Here is a 6,828-nt window from a genome sequence, read left to right as displayed (position 1 = left end):
TGATCAGGAACCTTTTCTTACAAACCGAACCCTAATTTACGGGGCTTCCCTACCCGGACTTAGGTGGGGCGTGAGCAGAGTCCTCACCAAACCAGACACTTACCTCATAGAGACTGGCGATTGCTCAGCTCCCAGATGGAGGCCTCTTGCCTGGCATCACCAACGGTCACAGGCTCGCTGCTCTCACTCACTTTCCGTCACATGAGGGCAGTAGACTCTGAGGCTTGACTTCTTTTTCCTTGGTACTAAACCCAGCACAAGGTGAAAAAACAAGTAAGTTACCATCTCAGTCGGCAACGTCTCGTAGGCTCCTCTGTTTGCCTCTCCCACACGGCGGGGATCCGCCCTCCACTCTCCTCCCGTTACACCTTGAGCATCACAACCAAAAAGCCCCTTTTCTAACGGCACCCCACAGAGTCACTCTGCTCAGGAGACTCTGGCCCCTCCCCAGGCTTAACCCCCCCGAGCCCCATCCCCGGCGAGGATGCCCACGGCCGGTGAGGAGGATGACAGCGAGTGCGGACGAGGAACTGGAAGCACTGACCTCGCAGCCAGGTCTGCAGAGGGCAGAGAGCGGAGGCCTGGTTCCGCCTCCTTGGAAAGAGGCCCAAGCGGCTCAGGCCCCTCCTGCCGTGTTCCCCTCCGGCGAGAGCTCTGGCACCATTCCTCGCCGGAGCCGCTGCGAGAGCCGAGCCGGAGCCCTCGCTCCACAGCGCTCGACGGGGGCTGGGAATCTCGCCCTCGGCCCTGCCGCCCTCTCCCCTCCCGTCCACACCGGCCCCACGCGCCGCCCAGAGACCGAGTTCACCCAGCCCGTCCCCGCTCCGCTCTCGCACCCGCTGGGGGTCGTCTCGAGCGTTGTGATTTCGGTGTCGTGTCCTCTGCCGTCTTGTGTGTGTGTCGCATGTCGGTGTCGTGTGTGATTTCAGTGTTGTGTCGTCTGCCGTCTTGTGTGTTGTGTGACATGTCGTATGTCATGTCGTGGGTGTGTGAGACGTCGTGTATGTGTATGTGAGATGTTGTGTGTCTCGGTGTCGGTGTCGTGGGCGTGTGAGATGTCGTGTGTGTCGGTGTGTGTGTCGTCTCTGTGTGTGTGAGACGTCGTGTGTGTCAGTGTCGTGTGTGTGAGACGTCGTGTGTGTCGGTGTGTGTGTCGTGTCTCTGTGTGTGAGACATCGTGTCCCAGCTCTGTGTGTGTGAGACGTCGTGTGCCGGCGGGTGTGTGTGTCGGCGGGTATGGCCGGGTGTGTGGGTGGGTGTGTGGTGTGTGTGTGTGGGCATGTGGTGTGTTGTGTGTTGTGTGTGGGCGTGTGTTGTGTGTGGGCGTCATGTCGTGTGTGGTGTGTGTGTGTGGGCGGGTGTGGTGTGTGGGCGTGTTGGGTGTGTGTTGTGTGTGGGCATGTTGGGCGTGTGTTGTGTGGGCATGTGGTGAGTGGGCGTGTGTGAGAAAGGTCGTGTGTGTGTGTGTGAGACGTCATGTGTCGTGTGTGTGTGTGTGTCAGTCGTCGTCTGTAGTGTGTGTCGGTGTCGTGTGTGTCAGTGTCGTGTGTGTGAGACGTCATGTGTCCTGTGTGTCGGTGTTGTGTGTGAGATGTCGTGTGTGTGAGTCGCTATTGTGTATGAGACGTCGTGTGTGTGTCAGTGTCATCTGTGTCGTGTGTGTCAGTGTCGTGTGTCGGCGTGTGTGTGTGAGACGTCATGTGTGAGAGATGTCGTGTGTTGGCGTGTGTGTGTGTCGGCATGTGTGTGTGTCGGCATGTGAGAGACGTCGTGTGTGTGTGTTGGCATGTGAGAGACGTTGTGTGTCGGCATGTGTGTGTGTGTCAGCGTGTGTGTGACATCATGTGTCATGTGTCTGTGTGTGGGCGTGTGTTGTGTGTGTGTGTGTTGGCGTGTGTGAGAGACGTCGTTTGCCGTGCGTGAGTGTGTCAGCGTGTGTGAAAGACGTGTTTCTGTGTGTGAGACGTGGTTGTGTGTGTGTTGTCTTGAGTGTTTTGTTGAGTGTGAGATGTGTTGTGGGTCGTGTTGAGTGTGTGAGTGTGATGTGTTGTGGGTCGTGTTGTGTTGAGTGTGACATGTTGTGGGTCGTGTTGTGTTGAGTGGGTGTGTGTGTGACATGTTGTGGGTCGTGTGTGTGATGTTTTGTGTGTGATGCTTTCCATGTCGTGGTGTGTGTGTGTGTCTGTGTCGTGTGTTAATTTTGTGTGTCGTGTTGTGTGCCGTTTTGTGTCATCGTGTGTGTGTGACGTGTGTGCGTCCGCGCTTTGGACGTATTGTGCGTGTCCGTGTGGGAAGTGCGAAGTGGGATGGCTCAACTTGCCACCCCCTTCCCCAACACTTTAGCCCCCTGTTGTAAACATGACCCTACCCCCTCCCTAGGGTGCTACTGACACTAAAACGACCTAAAAGACCCCCGACTTACCACTATTGGCTGGCACCCCATTGCCACCCGCACTTCTATGCTGCTGCTGGAAAACCCTCCCCCCAAAATCTAAACCCCACCCCCACCCGGAACCCAACTGGAACCCTGACCCCATAACCTGCCCCCCAACTCGAAACCCCTGAACCAAAACTGTAGCCCAACCCTCACCCCAACCCCAGCCTCCAGCTCTGAACCCAGCCCCTCGAAGCCTCACACCGCTTTAAGCCAGAGCCCAGTTCCCCATTCCCACCCTGGGCAACAACAGTGCAAACCACACCCTCCTGCCCCCCGCCCAGGAATCATGCTTCTTACCACCCCTTCTTTGGAAATGAACCTTTTCTCCATTTGCATTCCACACACCTTCATTCTCGTTTGAGGGGTTATTTAGTGACAGGGGTCTACACAAGGCAACTCTTTGCTACTACAGCGTAACAGGACACAGAGACGTGAAAACAGTGCAAACAACATTCCACGAGTTTTCAGGAGCTTTAAACACCCAATACAGTTGCACATTGAACAGTCGCTTTGATCTCTACTAACACACACATCCGTTGGCCTGAACACACTCTGACACAAGCTGCTCTTTCAGCGTCACACCTTGTACAAACATTACTGCAACAGCGTGTAGGGCAGCGTGACCCCCGGGGGTCTGTGAGCTGGTTTCAGGGCGTCTGCAGGACCCTGCAGCTTCGCCTCCCAGCCTGTTCCACCCACCGCCTGTGCTTCCCCGGACGGATCTCCAGACTGTCAGTGCTGCCCGGAGCTTCCCTTCCCTGCCAGGCCTGAGCAACCAGCGCTTGTAACCAGACCACTCACAGCCTCCCCGCGCGGAGCGTATGGACACAAACCGGCTGGAGAGCAGTTAGGGCAGGAATCCCTGGAGACTCGGGGAGCATCTTCAGCGGATGACGGTGACACATCCCACAGGAGCTGAATTTCCCACTCGGGTGCAAGTCGTGCCGTGTAGATGGGGCAGCACGGTTGGGAGGCTCTGTTTGCTGCGGTGGATCCACTGGGGGTTGATGTCGTGGGGGTCGAGTGAAGACCCACGAAATTGACAGCAGAGCGCTCTCCGGTCGCCGTTGGGACTGCGCCGGGAACGGCAGGAGGAAGGGAAGTCGACCGAAGAGCGTCTCCCGTCGACCCAGCCCAGTGTAGACACAGCAGTAAGTTGACCGAAGCGATGTCAAATCCAGCTCTGTTATTCACACAGCGGGAGCAGCGTAACTTAGGACGACTTACTGCGGTAGGATAGAGTCATAAATAGAAAGGGAAGGCTAACCACCTTGAAATCCCTCCTGGCCAGAGGAAGAACCCTCTCACCTGTAAAGGGTTAAGAAGCAAGGATAAGCTCGCTGGCACCTGACCAAAATGACCAATGAGGAAACAAGATACTTTCAAAAGCTGGGGGGAGGAAGAAACAAAGCGTTTGGATCTGTCTGTGTGATGCTTTTGCTGGGGACAGAATAGGAATGGCGTCTTAGAACTTAGTAAGTAATCTAGCTAGATGTGCGTTAGATTCTGATTTCTTTAAATGGGTGAGAAAATAAGCTGTGCTGAATGGAATGGATATTCCTGTTTTTGTGTCTTTTTGTAATTTAAGGTTTTGCCTAGAGGGATTCTCGATGTTTTGAATCTAATTACCCTGTAAGGTATTCACCATCCTGAGTTTACAGAAGTGATTCTTTTTACTTTTTCTTCTATTAAAATTCTTCTTCTTAGAAACTGAATGCTTTTTTATTGTTCTTAAGATCCAAGGGTCTGGGTCTGTGGTCACCTATGCAAATTGGCGAGGATTTTTACCAAACCTTCCCCAGGAAGGGGGGTGCAATGTTTTGGTGAGGATTTTTGGGGGTCTAACCCGGTTAGACTTTTGGTGGTAGCAGCGAAAGTCCAAGGGCAAAAGGTAAAATAGTTTGTACCTTGGGGAAGTTTTAACCTAAGCTGGTAAAAGTAAGCTTAGGAAGTTTTCATGTAGGTCCCCACATCTGTACCCTAGCGTTCAGAGTGGGGAAGGAACCTTGACAGATAGACACAGTGTGAGGCCTGAGTTTCCCCTGCTGTCTGGATGTTCAAACACCGGCTTGGCAACACAAGTCAGCAAGCCCAGGCCACATAGAGACAGGCTCAGTGTGCAGTGTGGACAGACCCTCAGACAAGCCCAGTATTGTCAAAGGAGGAAATCCTTCCTGTGTTTTGACTTGCTGGTAGAAGAGCCGAGTGACATTGGAGCTCACCGAGCTTCACTGACAAACGCAGCGCTCCAGCACCTGAGCTCTCGGGCTCCCTGTTGAAAGAAAAGCTGAATAAGTTTCAAAGGTCAAAGAGAGTGCTCGTCTTTGGCCAAGGGCAGGGAGTCCCACCCTCAAAGCGAGAACATTTCTCTCTTTGTCTGTCTGTGTTGGGGCAGGAGCGATAACACGTCCTCCTGCATTTGCTATTTCAGAGAGTAGTTTCTGGCTGTCTTCTCAAAGACAGGATGCGAAAGAGGCCTCAAACCTGACTGAGTGGAAACAAGAACGATGCAGCTCGACTGAGCCAGCTGAGAATTGAGATGTGCCCCTTTGCTCGAGTGAGGGAATGACCCGTGAGGGGACTGGAAACCTGACCGGCCAATTCTTAACTTGCACTCTCTCAGCATCTTTCCTCTGAGTGCCGTCACGGTAGTTTCAATACTCCAGCACCGGATGCCCTGCCAGCTCTGGGCCCGACCAGCTTTCCTTGGGATTGGATTCTGGAGAGCAGGGGTGCAGGGAAGCAACAGGTGCATGTGACTCCGTGGTGAGGTTTTCCTTGCAAGATGTGTGTGTGAGTCTGTGTGTGTCGGAAGCACTGAGGGTGGCACTCTCATTGAACCCACAGAGGGCGAGGGTGGTGGGAGCGAGACAGTAGAAGTATAAAGGGGCAAGGATGGGCATGACGATGATGACTGTGTTGTGTTTCATTCCTTAGATGTGGGGCCACCACCTTTCTCTTTAGCCTTGTAGTATCCCAGGGGTAAAACTAACCATCTGTCCAGCTACAAGGGCGTGTTTGTGTTCATTCCTGCAAGCCACACAGGGGTTTGATGTTGCTGCTTCCAATCCTCTGGCTCTGCCGGGAGAAGGGGCAATTCAGGCCATCACTGAGCTGAGGGAGGGAGATGAAATAAGATTGGTCCCAAAGATTGATCCCTGAGGAACTCCACTGGTAACCTCCCTCCAGCCTGACAGTTCACCTTTCAGCAGGACCCGCTATAATCTCCCTGTTAACCATTTCCCTATCCATCTTTCAATTTTCATATTGATCCCCATCTTTGCCAGTTTAACTAATAATTCCCCATGTGGCACCATATCAAACGCCTTCCTGAAATCTTGGTCAATTAGATCCACTGCGTTTCCTTTGTCTAAAAAATCTGTTACTTTCTCAAAGAAGGAGATCAGGTTGGTTTCGCATGATCTACCTTTTGTAAAACCATCTTGTATTTTGTCCCATTTACCATTGACCTCAATGTTCTTAACTACTTTCTCCTTCAAAATTTTTTCCAAGACCTTGCATACTACAGATGTCGAACTAACAGGCCTGTAGTTACCCGGATCACTTTTTTCCCCCCCTTTCTTAAAAATAGCAACTATGTTCCCAATTCTCCAATCAAACGGTACAACCCCTGAGTTGACAGATTCATTAGAAATTCTTGCTAATGGGCTATCAATTTCATGTGCTGGTTCCTTTAATATTCTTGGATGCAGATTATCTGGGACCCCTGATTTAGTCCCATTAAGCTGTTCAAGTTTCGCTTCCACCTCAGATATGGTAATATCTACCTCCATCTCCTCCTTCCCATTTGTCATGCTACCATTATCCCTAAGATCCTCATTAGCCTTATTAAAGACTGAGGCAAAGTATTTGTTTCAATGTTGGGCCATGCCTAGATTATCCTTGACCTCCACTCCATCCTCAGTGCTTAGCGGTCCCACTTCTTCTTTCTTGGTTTTCTTCTGATTGACATGGCTATAGAACCTTTTACGATTGGTTTTAATTCTCTTTGCAAGGTCCTTCTCACTTTATCCCTTCATGTTCTGACCTCAAGAAGGTAGCTTTCCTTGCTGATCCCTCCCATCTTCCACTCCCTGTATGCTTTCTCCTTTTTCTTAATCACCTCTCTGAGATGCTTGCTCATCCAGCTTGGTCTACAACTCCTGCCTATGAATTTTTCCCCCTTTCTTGGGATGCAGGCTTCTGATAGCTTCTGCAGCTTTGATTTAAAGTAATCCCAGGCCTCCTCTGCCTTTAGATCCCTAAAGTTCTTCAGTCCAATCCACTTGCCTAACTCATTTCCTTCATTTTTCAAAGTCAGCCCTTTTGAAATCAAAAACCCTAGTTGCAGATTTATTTTTTGTTGATCCTTCTGTTCAGTTTGAACTGAA

At 51.6% G+C, this 6,828-nt stretch overlaps 1 long non-coding RNA gene across 1 annotated transcript; it reads right to left on the bottom strand.

Annotated features, from left to right (window-relative positions):
* Nucleotides 1–218: 218 nt before the first annotated feature.
* On the bottom strand, nt 219–5,470 carry LOC122463574. Its single transcript, XR_006287054.1, has 3 exons — nt 5,431–5,470; nt 4,660–4,709; nt 219–245 (listed from the first exon to the last, which is right to left on the bottom strand). It is a non-coding gene; the product is annotated as an uncharacterized LOC122463574 (long non-coding RNA).
* Nucleotides 5,471–6,828: the final 1,358 nt, after the last annotated feature.

The sequence above is a fragment of the Chelonia mydas genome, chromosome 22 (assembly GCF_015237465.2).
Source record: "Chelonia mydas isolate rCheMyd1 chromosome 22, rCheMyd1.pri.v2, whole genome shotgun sequence".
NCBI lineage: Eukaryota > Metazoa > Chordata > Testudines > Cheloniidae > Chelonia > Chelonia mydas.
The sequence above is the reverse complement of the archived record's forward strand: the minus strand, read 5'-3'. Positions and strand labels throughout refer to the sequence as shown.